At 38.0% G+C, this 23889-nt stretch overlaps 1 protein-coding gene and 1 long non-coding RNA gene across 3 annotated transcripts in view; both read right to left on the bottom strand.

The window, feature by feature from the left end:
• Positions 1-23889, bottom strand: part of MICU2 (mitochondrial calcium uptake 2) — a 143263-nt gene that overhangs the window by 65203 nt on the left and 54171 nt on the right. The window lies entirely within an intron of this gene.
• Positions 14225-17734, bottom strand: LOC133271765 (uncharacterized). The gene is made up of 3 exons (XR_009744243.1): positions 16989-17734; positions 16403-16534; positions 14225-14396 (listed from the first exon to the last, which is right to left on the bottom strand). It is a non-coding gene; the product is annotated as an uncharacterized LOC133271765 (long non-coding RNA).

Raw genomic sequence — 23889 nt, 5'->3', positions numbered from 1 at the left:
AAAGGGTACAACTGGAAGACCTACAGCCACAGCCTGGATACAATTATTACCATACTACTTTATACTATATTATACTTAATTATAGTTCTAAATAGAAGGCTGCAACTTGCCATTTAATCCTACACCTTGCACGTTTCTGCTAGCATCAGCCACTTACTAAAACAGTAATATTCTGATATGCAAGGAGAATAAGGGCTACTTACAAGCATCTGAAGCCAAGGTTTGCTTTGTTTTAGATATGACCACTTTGTATCAATAGCACTGCCTTAAGCTTCTTATACAGTATGGAGCTTCATCATGGCCTACACACAAGCTGCCCTGCTGCTGTTCTGTGATTCAGATCCGTATGTTCTGGAAAACACTGTTTAAAAATAAATGTAATGTAATGAGATCTTTAGCTTTATTCTTTTTAAAACTTTGGGGGACAAGTGATTCTGTAATTGCTTAGTTAACAAGATTCAACAAATGTTGCAGATATCATAGGAATAGTTCATAGTTGGTGGGTATTAACATGCAGTATTCTTATTAAAATCATCTCTTTCTCCTAACAACAGGAACAATTTTTGCCCTACAGTAAATTCAGAAGAAATGGAAAACTGCTTCACAGTTGTCCCTTAACTAAAATTAAGGAATGAAAAACAACCTTTCTGCACAAACACAAAATAAAATATTTAGACAAAAAGTAAAGAGCTAATCTTACAATGTCTTCAAACCAACTGGATTTTCAAGTTTCTTAAGTCTTGCAGAATTTGTCTGAATTCCGTCTAAAGCTAAACTTGTGACTGCGACTGATACCAAAGTACTGAATTCCAGCAATCCACAATTTTAACTGAAATAGATAGATACAAGTTCACATTTTAACTCTGAAGACTGCCCTGTGTTTGGAAAAGAATGTATTGCCACCAGAATTACAATAACGTGTGACTCATCAAGCTCCTTTCATTTCATGAAACTAGCATCCCTGATTTGCAGAACAGCCGCAGGAATATGGGTCACCTCTTACGAAAGGCAGCTTCAAATATTAGCACAAATGAGATAAGCAAACCTTATGGGATGAAATGCATCAGCTGTGCCATCTCCTACTTTGTTTTCAAAGCTTTTGCAAAATTTCCAATGTCCTGTCACTGTATATGAAAAAAGCTCAGTGTCCACTAAAAGCGCCCTGGTTCCTGCACACCAGCATGAGCTCAGCCAGGGCTGCGCTAGAGCTCAGCTGTTCACGAGTAACTGCTTACTACTTCTAAGCAATGTATGGCCTCAGACTGAAAATTCATGGCATTCCAATGGCTGTAAAACTACTTATACCAGCTACAAAACCATTTATACCAGCTACCTGCCATAAAGATGGCAGGTACCTTTATTTCTGTTTTCCCACCATGTTTTAGTGTGGTTACTGTGACAGTCTCTACAGCATACTCCAAGTATGTTAGTGATAAAGGAAAAAAATCAGAACCAAACAAAACCCACTGTGCAACAATCAGAAGTGCAGAAGTATAACACAAAAGCAATTACCCCATATCTCACATTTTACACTTTAATTTATGGAGGTCTGCATAAGGCAGACCCCAGTGAAGGACTGTGAAACATGTACAGGCAAAATAAAAAGCCTATCAAAATATTTTAAAAATGCTTAATAACTTTCACGCCTTGACAGTTATGAGAAAAAAGGCTGAAACTTCCCCAATTGGCTGTACATTCTGCCCAAAACCTATGACAAAAAATAACCTGAAAGTTTTCACAAAGATCCTTTCTACTAGAGAGCATCTGGAAGCTGAGCAAGCTGGGCTTTTGCAATCTGGAATAAAAAACCTTCACAGGGACCTAATAGCAACCCGCCAGTGCCTACGGGGAAGTTATGATAATGACTGAGCTGAGTTCTCCATTGGAGCTTCATACAGCTACCGAACAAGCACCTCCATTAAACACAGTTAATCCAGGCCCCCTTTGTAATGAGCGGTGAGAACAGCAGTTCAGGAATGTAATTACAGGGACTTTCTTTAGCTGTCTAGACAGACCATCCAGAAGATGCAGGGAGGGATAAAGCACCATGAAAAAAGGCTGATGTTCCTTCACACCAAAGACATCTGCACAATTCTATTGCATAAGAGAATGAAAATCTGGGCAAATATAACTGTAGAGTAGAAGGTGAAGGAAAAGAGGTGGTGGCAGAGGTATTATATGATTTGGCCAGACCAGAAAGTGTGTAAGGAATATGGAGATTCTACTGTCCAGAGTGGAGGCAGGTACCATCAGTGGTCACATACTCAAATAACACATCATGATGATGTCAGGCCTTTCAATTGACATATTTTTCACAACATTTTCCTAAACCAACAATAATACTGTTCAGTTTGGTTTAATATGAATTAAGGACTTCAACCTGCTACACTTGGCATCAGAGGCTAGAAGTTCACAATCAAGTTTATGACACCAAAAGTGATGACTTTTCAGGTGTAAGCCATATAATTCATAATTTGTCAAAAATATTCAATACAATTATTTGTGCGATTTTAATTAAATTGCATGTAGCTGGACATTTGGCCTTTAAATGCACTGATGATCTTATGCTTGCTTTTCATAATTTCTTCTTAAACATACTGCCAGCATTTAATAAAGCTCTGAGTGACATCTTTCTCATTTTCAGTCATCACACTTTCATTAGTCGCATTGCCAAATATGACCCTTATACAGCCTCTGTTCTTCTCTGTTTCACCTCACAAACCCACTCTCATAATCTAAATAAACAATATGAGCATAACACTTCGCTATGATTATTCTCCAATGCAAAAAATAATTTCAGAGGGTGTTCTGAAGCATAATTACCAGACTCTTTGCTTTCACTATATCACTTTTTTCCACCAAATTGTTTGTTGTTTCTAGACTGTTTGCCAGTGATCAAGTTATTCCTGAAACTATGGTTTAGAACAGTCCCTATTCCTGAGCAAAAGCAGATGTACTATCTCACAAAAGAGGACATGGGCATCCTGAAGCACGTATAGGCCACGTCATGTGGCTAAGTTTAAAATGTAGATGGGTCTACAACAGCAGCTTACGTGCTTGTTTAAAAGCTGTATCCCTTTCCTTCACTATTCTCTTCACTGATATGTATCTCTCCATGTCTTTAGCACTGAAAACAGCTGGTAAAGGATGGAAATATATAGGAAGACATAGAGAGCTATGAATTTCTGAAAGAAGATTAGAAACATAACTCTCATTTGTTCTGAGAAGGGATAAATGACTGAGTAACTATTCTAATCACATTCCAAATGCCTAACCAAAGACTGAATAAAAATTATGTTTTGAAGAAAAGGCTGATTCAATCACTTAAGATTGATCTTCTTTTAAAGTACAAACCTAAAGCATTCACTGGGGACCAAATTCTCTCCCAGCATTTCAGTATCATTCCCACTCAATTAAGTCCTGACTAATTTCCAAGTACTTTTTCCTGAGTCATCCAAGAAGTCCTTCAGATAAAAAAGATTTGACTTTCCTGATGTTTCTAAAAACACTGTCATAGCTCATTTTGCTCATAAAAACGCATGCACAGGACAAAAAGCAAAGTTTACCTCTTTTATTCTATTCCACAAAATGAGCATCAAGTAAAGACAGGTATACTGTAGGAAACAATTATGCACTTAAGGCTGGACTCCAGGTATTAAGGTATGTGTAATCTAACATCTCAGCAGTTTCCAACAGTGAAAACTCAAGCAGGATACAAAAATTCAAATTTACTGAGAGGTAACGTGTGAGAGGAATCTATTACTATGGCTTGCATGAGATTCTTAAAGCATAATTTCAAATTACTCTGAGATTCACTTGGGTTTATTGTTGTCTTTAACAGTGCCATGCAAGAAGAAATCAAACCACACAACAGAGCTATGCTGCATTAATGTTAAGGCTTGTGCTGAAATTCCATCCTTAACTTGTTGTATTGTGTGTGGGTACAGCTGGGGCTTCAAACGCTAGGTATTCCCACATGCTCCCCCACACAACCCGGTGAATTAAGAAGGAAGTTTCAGCATTAATTTGGAATTTAGTTGCCTTTGTAGTTTTATGTCAAGCCTCCAGTGCCAAATTGATAATATCCATGGTAAAGTTATCATAGTTGATGGCAAATTAGAATTGAATGACATGAAAACAGCTCTAGAAGGATGTTTTCCTCTGCAGTTGACATGGCAAGGGATCAGGGGATAAGCAACCGCTGGCGTCTCTAAGCATTACTGAAGACTATTGTTTCCTTTTTGGCTTCCTGCACTGAGAGATGCATAAGGGCAACAACATTATGTCTTACAATTAATTTTCAGCTTGATGTAATGAATCTGTTTATCAGTCTCGAAATTTAGGATGCTAATAACGAATTCATGGTGTTCAGTATTTGGCTTTGATCTTTTGGGCATGAAAAATAGCAAGCTAAAGCCAAGTAAAATCTTTATATTCAGTGTAACTCTTTTTTTTTTTTTTTAATTAATAAAAACTAAGGGTTGCATAAACAAAGTCTTGATAACCCTTACCTGAGATTTCTCTGACACTGCTGATCCCTGTGATCTGATCTTGGTGACACTGCTAAGCAAATTTTGCATCCAGTCAAAATGTAAGTACTTGTATACAAACTCAAATATTTGCAGTTAATTATGAATCAGAAATGACTTAAAATACACATACACACTTTACCATTCCGTTAAAATTTTGTCTTCCACTTTTGTTCATTTTACTTTTTATGCCTTTGCACAGAATCTGGTGTTTTGATCTTAATTTTTTTTCTGCTTATAGTCTACATTTTCCAGTTATTTTTTCCCCCGATATAATTTTTCTTTCTCCACTCTACTCCTTTCCAAATAATCTGCTTACTTTGCCTCTTTGTACCCGTTCATTGCCTTTCTTCCCTCCATCATTTATACACCTTCTTTCACTTTCCCTTGGGAAAAAAATTAAGCTATAAAACTTTTTCTTCCCCCTCCTCTGAAAAGAGGATCAATGCTCTTTTTTTCTTTTCTGATCTTGAAGAGTTAGCTTGCACCACTCATTTTACCTGCCATAAGGATAACTAAACCAATGCATGGGATGTAATTAAAATCCAGTTGGTGCCAGCAGGCTCTCTGGGAGCCTTAAGTCTGGATCCATTAATTTACACTAGATCTACAGATGGATTTAGCAACTCCATATCAAATTTCTGTAAGGCTGATGAAAACTTTGCAGTTAACTTGTGTCATTATTGTATCTCAATTTCAACTCAATCCAATTGGAAATGATCAAAATAACAGAAAATGTAACTTGACCTCAAACCCTGCTGCACATGTTAACCTACCCAGCACATACCCTGAATACACAGAGGATAATGCTTGGAACTCAAGGTCTGAAAGTTTCATATGATGCAGTAATTGACAGATGAAAAGGGTTTTGACAAGAAATCCATTTGACAGAAATACATGACTTACAGACAGCTCAAGATTGTAATATTTAAGAAAGCTTGTGTAAGTATGTGCAGAAGTAGTTTGTGCTTTCACAATAAAGAATGTGAGCTGTGTATTAATGCACCAGTTACCAAAACCAACATCAAGTTATAAGATCAGAAACAAAATGTTCTTATGTAGTGAATTGATGTGTATGACTTTTTTCAATGCTATATTTTCTGACCTTCCAGATCAAACTGCAAACCTGGACATTAAAGTAAGCTAGAAAAGAAGCAAACAAAAAAAAGCAGCACTGATTTCTGTTTGGAAATAAGTTCTAAGTATTTGAATGACTGTTTAGCAATGTGAAACTATATAAAAAAGCTGTAACAGCCCTAAAATCACCAACTACGAAATGGACAAAAGATTAAAATACCTTCTCAGGAGCTACTTCTGAGATGCAAAACAGACTGCTAAAAGAAGGACAAGAGAAGAATGAAAAAGCAATAGCCTTATATTTGGCTACTGTTAATGCTGCTGAATATAGGTACTCCAAAATTAGATGAAGCCCTTTTTATGTACTAACAGGTGCCCCTCCCCTTCTTTCTTTCAAATGGCTGGTCAGACAACTCTGCTGTGCTAGTACTAGTTTGTGATGGTTACGTCTGAAGCAGCAGCTGAACAGTTTATTTGCATCTAAACCCCTGACATTTTTGATTTTAATTTTTTTCTCCCACCCCTTGCATTTCACTGAGTTTGGACTAAACTGGTTTACACAGAGCACATCTTCCATTGTCACTAGAACCCATGCTGAAAGGAAAATTAACCCAGATGTAAGAATAATATAGAAAAGTCTTGGTTTAGAAGGTTGTTTTTTTTTTTAATTACACTATTCAATTCTACAAATTTCAGCCTTAGCAGAGCTTGCTTTTAAACATAAACTTAAAAAGAAGTCAGAAACTAACACATTTGCCCTAACAATGTAACAAAGGCAAATAAGGTGTCCAAGCTCTAACAAGCTAGAGAACCAGTTTAGTTAACAAACCATACATTTACACCTTAACTTGCAAGTTATCACACCGCCCTACTTACACATTCTCCTGCTGAGGCTGACACGCCACTTGAACACACTGGTGCAGAGGTACTAAATACATACGTAGCAGTGGGGGGACCGCACAGACAACTCAAACGCAACATTCCCAGGAAATGGGTTCATACAGCTCTCTAGGAAAGCTCATCACACTGTTATTGTATTTGACAGGCAACAGACTTAATTGAAAAATGCGTTGGACCTGCTTCTCACTGATCTTTTTCAGTCCATCACTAAGATGCGAAGACATGAACACATCTATCTTTAGAGTTAAAACCTAGATATTTTTGAAAGATGCTATGTGCAAGTATGTAAACAATACATGGTGCTTAATTAATTGCCTTTAAAATCATAGAATGGTTTATCTTAGAACAGTTTACCCTTTGTCCTATCACTACACTCCCTGACAGAGTTCTTCCCCATCTTTTCTGTAGGCTCCCTTTTTAGGTACTGAAAGGCTGCTCTAAGGTTTCCCCTGAGCCTTCTCTTCCCCAGACTGAATAAGCTCAACTCTCTCAGCCTGTCTTCATAGAAGTGTTGCTCCAGCCCTTTGATCATCTTTGTGGTCCTCCTCTGGACTTGCTCAAGCAGATCCATGTCCCTCTTGTGTTGGGGGCCTCAGAGCTGAACACAGTACTGCAGGGGGGATCCCATGAGAACTGAACAGATGGGGAGAATCACCTCCCTTGACCTGCTGGCCACACTCCTGAAATGCTGTATTATCTTTATTTTTCCTCCTGTTTTTCAATTCAAATGATGTACGGAGTGTCTGTCAGCACATCTTCTCAGGAGGAACTTGGAGAGGCTCTAGCCATCTGAACTTTTTGCTTACCCTGGACTTGCAGATCTTTTAGGCTTTTCAAGTTAATAGGAGTTTACCTCTCATGTGGGCTTGTGTTGTAGAAGGAAATTATATGCTCTTTTCAAATCGCTTCTTACTTTGTTTGGGTAACTTAGATAGTAGCTCTACTTGATCTGTTCTGAACTATCAAGAGATAATCCATTTATTACATGGCAGTTCAGTTTAACTGCATGCCTTTCAAAACAGGACTATGTATGTCAGAGTCTGAGAAGTGCAACTCCAAACCAGAATTTCTGCAGCCCAACTCATGCCGGCTGCATGGTGCTATATATTTACCTGATGATTTACAGCTCTGAAAGCTTTTACTGTCATAGTACTTGATCCTGTAACAATTGTAAAGGCAGGAGAAAAAGCATTTAATGGTTGCACACTTTGAGATATATCCATGTCCATATATAAATGCGACCAGAAAGAAGATGGCTACTATAATCTGTATAAGGCCTAAACAAGAGGCAGTAAATGCAGTGGAATGGGAATTAAGATAGTAGGGAGTTCAGTGATAATAGGAGGAGAAAACTTAAACAAAACACTAACTAATCAAGCAAAAAATCCAAACAAAAAAAATCTCCTCAGAATGTACCAGAATTGGTCTTACAAGCTTTTTAAAACCACTTCAAAGTGCCTCTGCCAATGGTTACACAGACTTCCAACAGGTCTGTATAACCTATGTTTGCAACAATGTGCCAAAAGCATTACTGAAAAAGCATTACATGGTATTTTACACACGGTATTTTACAATGTATACACTTCAAGGGAAACACTGAAAGAAACTGCTTCTCTGTCACCAGAGAAGACTGCCACTCGCATGTTTTTGAAACACATTTCAGAGTACCAATCTTGTTTAAGCACTATTGTTAACATGTTTGCGCATCCAAAATGTTTTAAACAGTGTCTGGAATGCAAGGTGCCTTCCACAGAAGTGAAGATAAAACAGCCTCAGATTTCCGTAGCACTCACAGAAACACACAGTGTGCCAAAAGATACATTAAAACGTGAATCCTGTTAATTTTTAACCTAGGTACTTTGGACTTGCCCTACCAGGGAATTTTCATCACAACACCGGGAGTCCGTTACAAAGAAAGAAACCCTGCACTGCAGCTGTTGAGCTGGCTAACACAGCACTGATCAAAACTAACCATGCAGCGGCAAAACCTATGAATCTATAACTACTTGTGTGCACCCCTAAAACAGAAATACCCTGTGATTTCATCTTCCTGGACTAAGAACTGTGTTACTGTACAGAAAAGTAAATACAACTCAAACCAAGCCAAACAGGATGCCTATGTAAGGCTTAGAAATGCTTATACTACATTATCAGAGAAAAGAAAAAAAAAAGATTACAATTTTAAATATGCAAGCATCATATATGCTAGCTGTCACCTGTCTCTCTAAATGTCTCTCTTTTACTTAGTCAGTCTGCAAATACTTTAAAAGAAACTTGTAGCTGTTACGAATTTATCCACATTTCAATAATCTCCTTTTCGAAGCCTTCGATATAAAGAAGCAGCTAAAAAATGCAGTGACTCTTTGAAGAATGTTCTGTTGGCTGGTACTCAGCTGAGACAGGAGCCCTGAATTTATTATTCCTTGGTCACTTGCTCTACAAAGTGGTGCTTTAAAGAACTTCTTTTAATCCACTCATGTATTTAACAGTATCAAAGGTCACTGTACATCATACCAGTGTACATACCAGTTGTACACTGGTAGCAGTGCTTTACACAGCAAAGTTACATAAAAACATTTACTGATAAAGGAATTAGGAATTTTAGAGTCTGCAGTAACACATCAAAGTAGAAGAGGGCATGCAACTACACAAGTACTTGCTATAACACTCAGAAAGTAAAAAAAAAAAACCAACAAAAAACAACAACAAAAACCCCAAAACCCCTGTTTAAAATAAAGGAGAGCCCAAATAGTAGGCAACAGTCAAAAAATATTATTCCCTTAAGAATGAATATATAAGAATCCTAGATGTGACAGACTGCTGGAAAGACAGGAAAAATGTGTTCAGAAAGAATCAGAATTCCCTTCTGTGATAATGTGAACAATGCAGAGCTAATCACATTACTGCTCCCCCAGAAGATTTAAATTTTCAGGGGTTGGTGATTGGAGGAGAAAGTTTTCTTTTCTCCAGCCTTTATAACAAAAATTTCCAAGTTAGACATGCATAAATGACATAAGCATGAAATACTTACCTGAATATGCCACAATATGTTCTGTACTGTACAAAAAGTCTATCAGATTTTAAACCTCATTATTACCTATGTTACAACAACACGTTTTCTCAGTTCTCAGAGAGCTTGGTACTTAAAAAGGTGCCATAAGTGATGGGGAGTGAACTGATTAGGTTGCCATAGAAAAGCCTACCACCACCAACCCTCCCAAAGATTCAACAGCATCTGGGAAGTGTGAAATTCTTCACTTTTAAATACAGTGAACTAACACTATGAGATAAAACTTCCACAGTGATAAATTAATCAGAGAATAACATGTAAAAGAAAGAAAACAGAATCTCTTTAAAGCCTTCATTTCTTTTTCTGGTTTTAAAATTTATTTATTAAAGGTTTAGTCACAAAGATGAAAAATGGCTAAAAAGTTTGGCTCTTTACAACAGCGGCCAGAGTTATGCTCAGAGGATTTAGCAGGTCCCAGGAGATACTGAAACAAACATCCATATGTCCTGTAAGATTAATACAACAATAACAACAAAGTATTTGCTACCACAAGAAATGTTTATACTGTAATTAAGTTGTAAAATTATATTTATTTCTCCATAAAGCTGCTGACTTTGTCTAAACACATGATTTGTTTTCTGTAGGAGTCACTGATCTTGTGACAATGTTATGTGTTTAAACCTGAATGTCCTAAACACACTATATTTATTTTCCAATGACCAGGCATATTTTTCAGACTTGCTTATTTTTTTAAACTTTCTACCTACACAGAATTTTTCTTCTAAAGCACTTTCATTTGACACAAAGATTACACATGGAAAGACTGGATAAAGAGAGTTAGTTCTGCCGTGCCACTTGTTCAGAAAAACATAAATCATACTGAAAGTTTAATCTAAATTCCGGTATTCCCATTGACTAATTAAACATTGCAATCAACATTTTTTTCCTAGAACATATTTATTATTAAAACCATATTTATTATTAAATATTGACATATTTGCTTTGAACTAAGCACCGTTATTTAATCAGATTTCCGTAATACTTTAAGTTCACAATATTGGCAAGATTGATCTTAAAAGTTCCAGCACATCGCTGTGTAGATTATAACTTCTAAGATCAGTTTCTGACAGCCTCTAACAGAAAAAAAAACCCCAGAAAACTAAACAGATGAGACAAAGTAAAGGACACCAGCAGAAAGTAACAGAAGCCAGAATTCATTAAATTAATTTATACACACACTTTCTTTGCAATGGGATAATGTCTTACTACCTCTAAAGTGGATGTCAAGAAGGTAACTGTCCAGGATATTAGATTTACTCCACAGAAGTTCAAAAGATCCCTTTTACATTCAGTAGTTTCAGTAACAGTTATGCTGAAAGTTGAAATTAATTCAGTATGAAATGCTGAATAAGGTAACACTGACATTTATTTTAATTGGAGCCATTACTGAGTGTAAAACCAGTGTATTCCTGATTACAGCAGAGTTGTAATGACCCTTCATTTTTTATTGTGTTTATAAATTCCATTCTCTAATTTTGAACTTTCCTTCTATAATGAAAGTTCAAGTATGTTTTCTCAATCCTCCCTTTGAAGCCCATCACTGCTGCACCTTCAGCACAACTGCAAGGTCACAATGCAGCACTAGATTTTCTTCTCTGCAGCATCTCAATCTAGCAGAAACCCGTACCTGGTAGGTCATCCATTTTTCTGTGCTACATTTCTCTGTGCTACATTCCTCTGTACCACAGATAAAGTTGTTTTCAGTAATCCTGGCTGCACCTTAAACAGCTTTTGTAGAGGTTGTACCATTTAAGCAGGTCATCAAGCATCTGGTGATTTTCTGTTTCAAGACCTCAGTGGTTATCAGTGTTGCTTCATTTATCAAAGCTGCCATATTCTTGGAAGCAGACTGTGCTATTAGCACAAAAATTACATTTCTTTGGGAGGTCCAGAACTCTATCTGATGCAATTCTCTCTTCTCCTCCTCTTCAAAGTTTTTAAGATTATCTTTATCTCAGACTTCTTTTGTGAAATAGTTTGACTACAGCATTTAATTCAAGACGGATGACATTGTGTAAAAACCAGACTGAGTCAAATTAATGCTGTATTTGTCCAACCTCTTTTCTCTTAATGAAATAAAAGTTCTCAGACATCCTAAGACCTCAAGCATGCCTACATTTTTCAAAGATAGTCTGCTGATTTGTAAATGTTTACAGTAGTACCTAAAATTACGCAAGTAAATTTTCCCCTATCTGCTGGAGAAGATTCATTAGCCACCACTATAATGTAACAACTTGAAAGCACAAACTGGTGAGTTGATGTTTAGCTAGCACTAACCATCATCCATAAAAACCAGATTCATTCTGGATTTGTAGCACTGAAGCCAGTAATGAGATGGGTAGATACTATTTACAGGGTTGTCCTCACTGTGCTTAGGAAACACCTTACTCATTTTGAAAGACAACGGAAGAGAAATGCACATTTCTTTGGTCTCCACTGCATCTAGGGCATGTGCTCAGCCAAGCTCAAACTCTCCTTGCCATTACCTCCACTTAGACAGGTGATCTCTGGGGAACATCTGCAGTGAAGAATGGGGTCCCAGGGTACCCCCTATTGCAAAGACGCCTACAGGGGTGCATAAACTCCATACTTACCTTGAATGTCATCATGTCTTAATATTTTTATTGCTCATGCAGAATAGACTTAAAAGAAGTCAGCCCACATAAGTGTCAGTTGGTAAACTCAGTAATATTTAGATTATTCTAAATAGAGAAATCTTTGGATTATATATATGACATTATATGATATTAAAGCTTATTATTATAAAATATTCATTTAAAGTAGTTATACCCTGCTTCTAACTGCAGAAAAAGTGCCAAGACATCCCTGTGTCCAAGGCTCTGTAGTGCTCCAAAGCTTTGACCTTCCACTTGGAATATTTCAATTCTGTGACCTCTTAGCAGATATACAGACTCCAAAAGCATTTCTATTCAGAAAAACAAAAATATGCACACATACACTGTAAGACTTACACATACACTGTAAGCTCACGCTCAGAGCGGAACCCACAGATATGTCTAGCCCTCCCTTGAAAGTATTTAGAAAACATTTAAGTATCTTCCCAAATTTGGTCAGAGATGGTCTCAGAAGAATGGATGAATGACTGCACTGGGTCAGACCAAAGGTCCACCTCATCCAATATCCCTTCTCCTTCATTATGGTTCTGTGGCTGCAACGTTAGAGCATCTGAATGAGTCAGACATTATACTAAAAGTGCAATAGCAGTGTGTCTGCATCAATTCAAGAACTGGCCATAAGCAAATGCTTAGGAAGGAATAAAAATATTCTCTCAGTATTACTCTATTTTGAGCTGAGGGACATCCTGAGCTGGATGTGGTTTCTATGTATTTGAGAATTCTTGGTTGTATCACTTTCTGGCACTTGCCCAGCATCTCCTTGAGTCCATGCAAACTTGTAGTGGCTTCAATGACTTTTGGCATGGAGCTTCACACATCTATTGCCTATTGTGAAGAACTGCACAATGGACAATAGACCCTGGGAATGTCAAGTTCATGTCAAATTATATGGTAGTTTTGTGACTGAGGCAAACTTAGATATAGTTGGTCATTTCTCTCTTTGGGATAAATGTTTTACAAGCTTAAGGTTTTCAGCCTTACAGTAGAGGTGAAAAAAAACTCTGTAAGTTTCCATACCACTTCACAAACTGTACTAAATAATAAGATGATATCACCACAATTTTCTTCATTAATGACCTATAAAGGACATAAAAGAAAGGGACATAAAACTTCTAGAAGAAAATGCTATTTCTTTATTCTACTAACCAGTCCTTTAAAAAACCTCTCTTACAGGCCACCTCTCAAATCCTTTCTTATCCATTTTAATAAACATTACTTAATAGCTCTGCACTCTGCCAAAATCCATTATCTTAAGCTGTAAATTGATAGCTGGAAAAAATGCTTTCACTTCAAGCTGAATAAAAGCATTGTGCTTTTTATATTTTGTTTTCTGCAAAACTGCAGCTGCACATTTCAAATTAAACTATACATGGGTTTACTCAAAACTGATCTACTTTCTCATGCTTCATTGATCTTGTGGATCCAGTTAGAGCAGTTTTATGATTGCCAAACAGTCTTTAAGGTAACATCTGAAGCTTTTCTGACCTGAGTCTAACAATTATGTATGCCACCCTTCTCTAATTCTTGGAAACAATCTGAAGTGACATTATCAAAAGTGGGTCAAAAGCAGTATGACTGAAGAACAGGTCTTCTTTTATTTAATTATCAAAGAATTATATCTTTGATTTGTTCCACAATTCAAACACAAATTGGGAGGGGTGTTAATAACAATAAATTTTTGGTATCAAACTGCAGAGAGAAGGAGAAGCTGAAGACTGCTCCCTCCCACTTATGCCAGAGTGACTTAAAGACCAACTTCCTCAGTTAGGTATCTAAAGGTATGGAAATCACAGAATTGTCTGGGTTGGAAGGGACCCCTGGAGATCATTGGGTACAACTCCTCTGCCAAGGCACCTAGAGCAGGTTACACAGGAACACATCCAGGCGGGTTTTGAATGTTTCCAGAGAAAGAGACTCCTGGGCAGCCTGTTCCAGGGCTCTGCCAGCCTTAACATAGAGAAGTTCTTCCTCACGTTGAGACAAAACTTCTTGTGTCTTCGGTTATGGCCACTGCTCCTCGTCTTGTCACTGGGCATCATTGGAAAAGAGTCTGGCACCATCCTCCTGGCACTCAGCTTTGAGATACTTGTATGTATTAATGAAATCCCCTCTCAGTCTTCTCTAAACAGGCCCAGCTCCCACAGTCTCTCCTCTAAAAGATGCTCCAGTCTCATGAGTATCAACCTAGAATCACAGTATCAAATACTGAGTGCTGGGCTCTGTTGTATGCCTCCACAGAAGACTTGAGAAATGGCCCCAGCGCACTGAACACAGACTACAGCAGAACTGTTCTCATTGCCATGGCCATGTGACAACAGAGAAACAGCTGGGACTAAACCACTTCAAAATTTTCAAAGTAGGGTATCAAAACTGAAAAGGTTCCCAGGAGAAGTTAACAAGTTACACTGAATTTGACAAGCTGCTTTCTCAGACATTAATCCCCTAACCTGCTGCATCTGGTTTAGATCCAAAGATGCAGATAGCTAAATTCAAATCTGCAGAGCAATTTTCTCCACTGAACTGAAGTGCATGGGGTTATCTATTATTCACATGCTCTCTTACTGCTCCTGCAACAGCTAGCTAGGAATTAAGGAAAAAAGAAAAAAAACAACAAACAAACCAACCACCCCACCCCCCCCCCCCCAAAAAAAAAAAGAGCTAAGCATCCCACCCAGCCAAGTGCTCAATCCATAAAAAACAAGTTTTATTACTTAAAATAGTTTAATTGCTTTAGCATATTTTCTCATCTTAACTATAATTTTACCACTTACATAAACTCTGAATGCCATATTCTTTAATATGCTTGGCTTTCTCTCCCCCAATTTTTTTTTAAATGGGAGAACTAAGTTTGATGACGCAGCAAACACTCTAAAACACTTTTCCAACCCTGTGGCATGCTGTGTAAGCGCATCATTATCCTGTAATGGCATTACAGAGACACTAGAAAGTCAGCCTTGTAATTGCAGGACTTTGAAATACAGAAAAGCACAGGCAGAATGAACATGTTATTCCTAATACACAGTGTGAACAATTTGGGTACTCCTCAATGTACTTAGAAGCATTCTTAGCAGACACAGAAGCATAATTCTTAGCTACAAACTGTGTGCCCCCCTCCCAGTTACAAGCTGTAGTAAATATGAAAACTATGGTCATCCTAGCTGCAAACCTCTAAGAGGGGAGGGAAGGGAAACAGCTTAGTGTGCCTGCCTTCAAATTTAAAACTCAATCACAGATTTAACATGGATTGTCATTCCCTTTAATTCTCGTCACGAAATCTACAGAATTTATGTATGCTATATATACCAAGAGACTTTCTGAAATAATTTATTCCAGATCCTTATCAGTCCTTCCATGCAGTTCTAAGTTGCCCGTTTCTATTTCTCCATTTCTACAATCACTCCTAATTTTTAATCTTGTACAAAGTAAAGGATATATGTGTCTGTTTTACTAGATCATCTTCCCACATCTTCACACATAAAATATTTACCTTTGTTACTGCTTTTGTGCTCTTTTCCAGACAATATCTTCCTTGTGCAGCATGGTGACCAATGCTACATACAGTATTCCAGATGGAGCCTAACACTCCTGTAACTCTATCGCCTCTGATTTTGTATTTTATCCTTCTGATACAACCTAGTAACTTACTTTCTTGCAGCTGTGCACAAACCTCACGGTTTCAATGATTTTTCCACAATAACCTTCAAATCCTTTTCCTCATCAGTGTGCTGAATGATTGTTCCATTGCAGCATACACTGTGTTTCCTTCAATTTCTTGCTCCCAGACTAATTATTTTACATTTTTCCACAGTGAACTGTGTTTGCCAGCTGTTGGCCCAGCCACCTAAACAGTTCTAAATCCTTTTATATCTGATTGTAGCGTTCCTACTTCACTGCTCTGAATTTTGCTACAAAAAAGGTGGTGTGGAGGATAAATCTCTGCACACAAATAAACGTTACTTATATTGAGGCCATATGCATGTGATCAGTATAACTTACAGTATGGTTTTGCAATCTGTCAGGCAGCTTTGCCCACCTCACTTGCATTTTTCCAATAATACGTATCTGCTGGGACTACTTTGAACACTTCACACTTCTGATCAGCTTCATGCAGCTGCCATGAAAAAAGCTGCCCCCCCCCCCCCCCCCCCCCCCATCCCAAATGTAATCCTGCCACTTCAAATCACACTTACCTGAAGTTCAGTACTCAGTCGTGAACAATCAGCGATATTCTGTCTGGGATCTGTGACAGGTTCATGACTTTTTCGTGTGAACCCATCGAGGTCAGGTGGGATCTAAGTTCACCAAACATCCACAAACTCTACCTATTTAAGCATACAGCAAACAGCTGTTTCCAGATTCTAGTTGCAAGAAAACTATCAGAATTTAAAATAACAACACTATCTGTTGTAAGACAATTTTTTTGGTTTTAAAAGACTTTAATTTTCCTTCCTAATTATAGTATTGATGTAACGTTACATCTCACTACAGCGACTCAGGACAATGACCATCTCAGTATGCATATATGAGGAGGGCAGATAAATCATAAAAACTGCTAGCACTTGTACAGCCTCGTTTTTCTGTACATTTGTTCCTCCTCTAAAGAAAGTTCTAAATTGTCACTTCCTCATGAATTTTAAAAGTCTGGAATCTTGATGTAGAACTCCGCACTGCATCGGTGCAACGAATACTTCTATTTCAAAACTCGTGGAGTTACACTCATAGTTTAAATGATGCTCTACCACCTTTTACTTCAATGAGCAAGTCTACTGAACTCACCTAGTAGCTGACAGCCTCCAGCACCACATATGATCACCCTTTTCTTCTAGCATGAAAGAATGAAGTTGAAGCATCTGCTGATTTTCAGGCTATCAAGTCAGAGACCGTTTTACCAGTGCCACAGCACCTGTTACTCTCCACGCTATCAGATCTGAGAAAGCTCTACCAGAACTTGCAGGTTTCCCTGATTTCTTCCACCCAATCCCCATTCCTGCCATTAATTCCTCTTTCAAAAAACAGTATTCCTGTTGTAGTTTTACACTTGAGACTATCAAAGACATGTTCTACAGAAACACAAAGACAGCAGTGCCATTCCTATGGCATTACAAGAAATGATTTTAAAAGAACAAATACTAGTTAAATCTAAAAACTGATATAAATATGTACTGATTTGCTGACAAAAAGAGTGTGGGATATGAATTAGCTTTGAAGACTGCATGCAGTGGAGCATACTGCAGAACAATAATCCTCAACTCCCAAATTAAATGTGCTCTGCTTTCTGCTTTTTTTATTTACAGACATTTGAAATAGCAGTCTGTGTTTAAACAGACTGGAAAAAAAAAATTACTTTAAGGTTTTTACTTTAATTATTACTCTTGGCTTCTGCCAGAAATCCATTAAGGCTACAGAATCTGAGCTGTCTGACTACAGGTTTGTCATTTGCGTGATATCTGATAAAGCCATTTTCTCCTGCCCTTTTCTTATTTTTTTAATTTCATTTCAAGCAGGTTTTGGTTAGGTTGGGGTAGGGGTTTAAGTACAGGCTCATTAGATACCAATAATTATAAGTTAGCTCCAAACAGAAGTTCAATCCCCCCCCCCTTTGAAATACAGGTCACCAATGAACAGAGAAGTTGACTGGCCAACTTCTTTTCATCCCCTCTCAGTTTGCAAACTGCAACAACCACTTCCTCTGGCAGAGGTTCTGAAGTATTATGTTAGCCACTTTTAAAATTACTTCTCATGTTAAAAAAAAAAAAAAAAAAGGTGCAAGGATTCCCAAAAAGGAGTGGAAAGCCATACTGAGGAAGAAGCCTCTCCAGAGATAGATGGATAGATGTGAATTCATTGTCTCAGAAAATGAAGTATAAGGAAAGGAGCTGGAACCATTATTTCTGGCCATTGCATCAAACAAGTTACTCTGAGATAAGATTAATTTTTTTTTTTCCTTGAATCAACAGTAGGTGTATCTGGGATGATAGACAGGTCATTATCAAAAAAGCTATTCACAGATCACTTTTTAGATGCTTGTGACAAATTCCCAGATCCAGCCTAAAAAGTGAGAACTTGGTTACCTTAGACTCCTCCTAGATTTGGTAAAGAAAGATGAGTGTCTCTCTCCTTGTAGTATTTGGACACCTAAAATTTCATTTATCTCTGATAAATCTATGTCTGACTTAACTCTTCCCTAACCAGGTGTAGTAAGAAATTGGATAGAGTGTGAAAGTTGGCAATAATATGCAGCCTACAGCTCACATGAATAACTCCAACTGCCTGAGAAAGGCAGGAAAAATTCATGAAGGAAAAATAAAACCCAAGTACTATCACTTACTTTCCATAACTCATGAAAAAGACTAGGCAACAGCCATTACCCAGGTCACAGCAATCACAGCAGTTGTAGCTCTGCAGGCAGGGAAGAAAATGGAAATGCCTATTCCAAACTGCTCCCGCATTAAAACTAGTTTTGTTTTTCTTTATGGAAGGATTAATTGAGGATACATGCTAGAAGCAAGCATAGATCAATTTGGTCAAAAACTAAAGGAATCGTATCAGGAATTAATGCTGTCCTTTATTCTCTAATCCCAAAGTTATAAAACCCATCAGAATATCCTGGCTTAATTTCTACACTCATTGTCCAGAAAAAAAAAACACACAGAGTTCTGATTTTTCTGAAATTGTGTTGTGTTGTTTTGATTGTTTTTGGTTTGTTTGTGTTTTTTTACTATTATATTTAAGATCATAGACATGCTGTATTTTCTAGAAGTCTAAAATAAATACATGAAAAATTATATGCTGACCACTATGATTATTTTGCTTAAAATGAAATAGTAGGCAATTTGCTCCTTTGTAATTCAGATATTTGATAGTAAATATACTCTATGGCTCTGACTAAAAAGCTGGCTTCATTCTTTTACACTGTTCATCTGGAACTCAGAGTAAATGCAACTCTGCCATGGCCATCAGCTGCAACTCCAAGCAATGTGCTAGACAACTATATGTTTAATTTTTGATTGCATAGCTGGAAGTGTGAACATGACCCATTGCATCACAATAAAAAACACATCTCAGCAGAATATGCAGATGATGATTGTCCTTCCAAACTTGAAGCTGTCAGTGGACTGACACAATTACAACTTGCCACAGCACACCAAATCACTGTACCCTGGTGAGCACTACCACCCCAGGAACCTGGGCAATGAAAAGAGACCCATGGGCAGGCATGCGGTACCACAGCTCACTATCCAACAGGATTTTTCCCTATGTTAGCTGTAGTAGAAACCATGAAAAACCACACATGCTAGGTTGCAGTTGCTTTCTCACACCCTGAGTTTGTAACTATGAACCAAGTAGATGTACAGATTTCAAGCTTCGCATATGACTGACTTAAGGGATTTTTCAGGTCCAGCTATTGAGCAAGTACACTCCAATAGTATTTGGAAATGCAGTGACAGCATTTTGGTGTTACATGTATGTAACTATCAAAATAGATGCACTTACAGCTCATCTGGTAAGGAATCAACTGCTTTAAATAGGATATTGTTAAAAACAACAACCTGGCTTTGAAACACTTTAGCAGGACACTGGCTTCTACAACACCTCTAAAAGTATATCCAACTTCATCAAAGCATACCTACTACAGAAATGTGCTTTCATTGGAGAATATGTGTTAGGATACACCATAATGATTATTATGAATAGCATACTTTGCTTGTTTTTTATCTCATCTTTGATAATGACAATACTTTTTCAGATTTTAAAATCTGACAAGCTGTGCATAGTACAGAAAGCATGCTTTCTTCCAGAGTCCCAGGGGACAAAGCTAAGACTGACATGCTCACTGTATCTAAATTTCTCTCTGTAGCCAATGTTCTATAATGGGTGCAAAACTGGAGAGGAGCACCTTCTTTGTTTAGCGTAATAGTCACAAACAAATCTTCTGTCTTAAAAGCAAAAAACCTACAAAGAACCAAAAGAGCACAGTTAGGTAAGACTGGGGTGTGTGTAACCTCCAGTCCCCCTTCTAAAGTGAAGAGAAAAAGGAGAAAAATTTCTCAGGGGAAAGAAACAGAAAAATGAGGAACATACAGGATTGGAAAAGACCTTTACAATCATGAAGTCTAGACCTTCACTTATCTTTTTAATGAACTACTAGGTGCATGTGAAGAAAAGGTAAAAATGGACAACACAGGGTTAGTTTACATGTGTTCAAAGCACAATTATCTTGTATGATTAAGTCCAAGGCTCCTGGGGACTTTATAACAAAAAATGATCTGAGTCATTACCGAACTTGCACTCTCTCTAGTTGCTTTGATCAGTAACCACATAGTTATCACCCACACTTACATTTTCAGCATTCATCACTTCATTTAAATGACTAAAGGAGACCAGCCATTTCTGCAGATTTATACTTTCGGAACAATCTAGAAAAAATGAAAGATAAGCAGAGCATTGCTTATGTTTGTATTTGGTGACTTTTTTCACAGTCATAGGAGAGAGAAATGAATGCTATAGAGTTTCTGCATTATCTGTGGAAAAGGTGCTTTGATTCCTCAGCTGAAAAGATAGAGATGGTGTTATATCACTTCTTTCTCAACAAATTGCTACTTAAAATGTAATAAACAGTTGAATACATTAACAGGCCATGACACTAGATTTCAAACTTAATTTCAAATAACTTTATCTGGAGGAGTAAACAATCCTTTACAAAATCCAGTGGTATTGGTAGTTGAAAATAAATCTCAGATGACCCTCACAACATATGATGGAAGAAGTGACTAGGGTAAAGAAACATGCTGAGGAGAAAAAAAAACCAAAACAGATCAGCTACCAGAAGTGGTATCAAGGGACATCTTCAGAAAGAGGTGTACTCCAATAAACCTCTCTGCATACACATACAACTTCTGGTAATCCTAGGGATATTCAGAATTCATTGGCATCAAGGCAGAATGTTTAAACATTGAATTAACTCAACATAGTACTGAAGGGCTCAATTTGACAGATACACAGCACAAGCAGTAGCAAGACCACTTGAAGTGCGCACCCAAAACTTTTTTCACACTGGCAGCTACCACCCATCAACAAATTGCGGTAAGCACAGGTGCGTGAGTTTGTAGTTCTGAATTTGAAGGGTAAGATGCTGATGAGATGGAGTATCAACTCCATGGATGCCCACAGAGCAGTACAAAGCCCAAAACTTTTCCTAAGGCCACTAGTACCTGAGTTTCCATTGGTAAGAATTTTGGAAAGCCTTCTTGTAGTGGAATATAATTTATACGAGTGGCAGGTCATTACTTGAGTATTTAAATGCAGCAAAAAGGAAAGCAAACATTTCTCATACATTGGAATAAATGAAAACTCACTCTGTGATACAAAAGGTAACAGCAGACCGTTTGTGACAGATACAACCTTGAGCATAAGTGCTGAGAATGTGAAAATCAATTTTGCTGAGTTTTGCATACAGTACACTGACAGCAGACATAAAATGTGTCAGACAGATATTTCAGCTCTTGTATACAGGAGAGATTCTGCTACATCATCAGTCATATATTATGTTTCTCTCAGTCATATGTTTCTCTAACAATGGTTTCTTCATAAAATTGTTGTGCAGCCAAAGCAGAAAACTATACATTTTATTTTAGCAAAGAGTTAGGTCTTCAATTACAAAACTGCCAACACAGTTATAATGCGTTGAAATAAGAAAGTCTGAAATCAGAAAGCACAATCTGGAAATGAATTTGAAGCTAATCCCTTCTCTAAACATTTGTTAGCTAGAACTGAGATCCTGCCTCAAAAGGTGGTCCACTCTGGAAAGACAAGAAGATCAAAGTCCCTTTTGTCCCAATTACATCTGATAGCTATCATGATGCTATACTGTGTGTGAGGAAGACTTCAAAGCAGTCCTAAGGACTCTTACTCTTTTTTTCCCTAATAAATTTAACAAAACTCATTGTGTTAACAGTTTTGATTACCTCTGGATTTCTCAGAGAATACAAATGAAACAGTTTCATGTTACACATTATCTGCACCATGCTTTACAATGCCCAGACCCCGCACTATGCTGATTTTTTTTCTCTATCCATCTTCCTGCTTAGGAACAAAGGGACCTATCCTGTCATCTGACTTCTCCAAGCACGTTTACTCTGTGGTCTTTTCTAAAGCTTTATCTTACTTTTTGTATTACAGTACACAGTATCCGTGTAATATTTTGAAATCTCAGAATTCAATAGCTGTGTTTTTAAACAGAGCATATATTGCGGAAGTGCCTCAATTTTCCTTTTTAGTTGCAAATGTTCAAACCAATAGAAACTCAATAGTTATTTCCTGGATTGCAAAGTACACAAGGTGAAATGCAAAGAATCGAATCTTAAATTACTTTTTTTTATAATAAGAAAGGAGACATCAATTTGATGGATGGACCACTCGGTGGATAAAGAACTGGCTGGATGGCCACACACAAAGAGTTGTGGTCAATGGCTCAATGCCCAGCTGGAGACCAGTAACGAGTGGTGTCCCTCAGGGATCGGTGTTGGGACCGGTCTTGTTCAACATCTTCATCGCTGACATGGACAGTGGGATTGAGTGCCCCCTCAGCAAGTTTGCCGATGACACCAAGCTGTGTGGTTCGGTTGATACACTGGAGGGAAGGAATGCCATCCAGAGGGACCTTGACACGCTTGTGAGGTGGGCTGATGCCAACCTCATGAAGTTTAATCATGACAACTGCAAGGTCCTACACTTGGGTCAGAGCAATCCCAGGCACAGCTACAGGTTGGGCAGAGAAGAGATTCAGAGCAGCCCTGCAGAGAAGGACTTGGGGGTGTTGGTTGATGAGAAAATGAATATGAGCCGGCAGTGTGTGTTTGCAACCCAGAAAGCCAACTGTATCCTGGGCTGCATCAAAAGGAGCGTGACCAGCAGGTCGAAGGAGGTGATCCTGCCCCTTTACTCTGCTCTTGTGAGACCTCACCTGGAGTATTGTGTGCAGTTCTGGTGTCCTCAAGATAAAAAGGACATGGAACTGTTGAAACAAGTCCAGAGAAGGGCCATGAGGATGATCAGGGGACTGGAGCACCTCCTGCATGAAGACAGGCTGAGAAAGTTGGGGCTGTTCAGCCTGGAGAAGAGAAGGCTGCATGCACAGCCTTCCAGTATCTGAAAGAGGCTTATAAGGATGCTGGAGAGGGACTATTCATTAGGGACTGTAGTGATAGGACAAGGGGTAACGGGTTAAAACTTAAACAAAGGAAGTTTAGATTGGCTATAAGGAGGAAGTTCTTTACTGTAAGGGTGGTGAGGCACTAGAATGGGTTGCCCAGGGAAGCTGTGAATGCTCCATCCCTGGTGGTGTTCAAGGCCAGGTTGGACAGAGCCTTGGGTGACATGGTTTAGTGTGAGGTGTCCCTGACCACGGCAGGGGGGTTGGAATTAGATGATCTTAAGGTCCTTTCCAACTCTATTCTATGATTCTATGTTTTACCAGCTTCTAAGTAACTCACCAACTCTGAATTACTCTCTAAATGACTGTATAGTTTGGCTAATTAAAATTTGAATCATAGAATAGTTTGGGTTGGAAGACACCTTAAAAATTATCTAGTTCCAACCTGTCCTGCCATTGGCAGAGACATCTTCCACTAAACCAGGTTGCTCCAAGCCTCATCCAACCTGTCCTTGAACACTCCCA

The sequence above is a fragment of the Pezoporus flaviventris genome, unplaced genomic scaffold (genome assembly GCF_033815535.1).
Source record: "Pezoporus flaviventris isolate CSIRO_AGI_PZ_B2104156 unplaced genomic scaffold, CSIRO_AGI_Pfla_v1 ptg000025l, whole genome shotgun sequence".
NCBI lineage: Eukaryota > Metazoa > Chordata > Aves > Psittaciformes > Psittacidae > Pezoporus > Pezoporus flaviventris.
The sequence above is the reverse complement of the archived record's forward strand: the minus strand, read 5'-3'. Positions and strand labels throughout refer to the sequence as shown.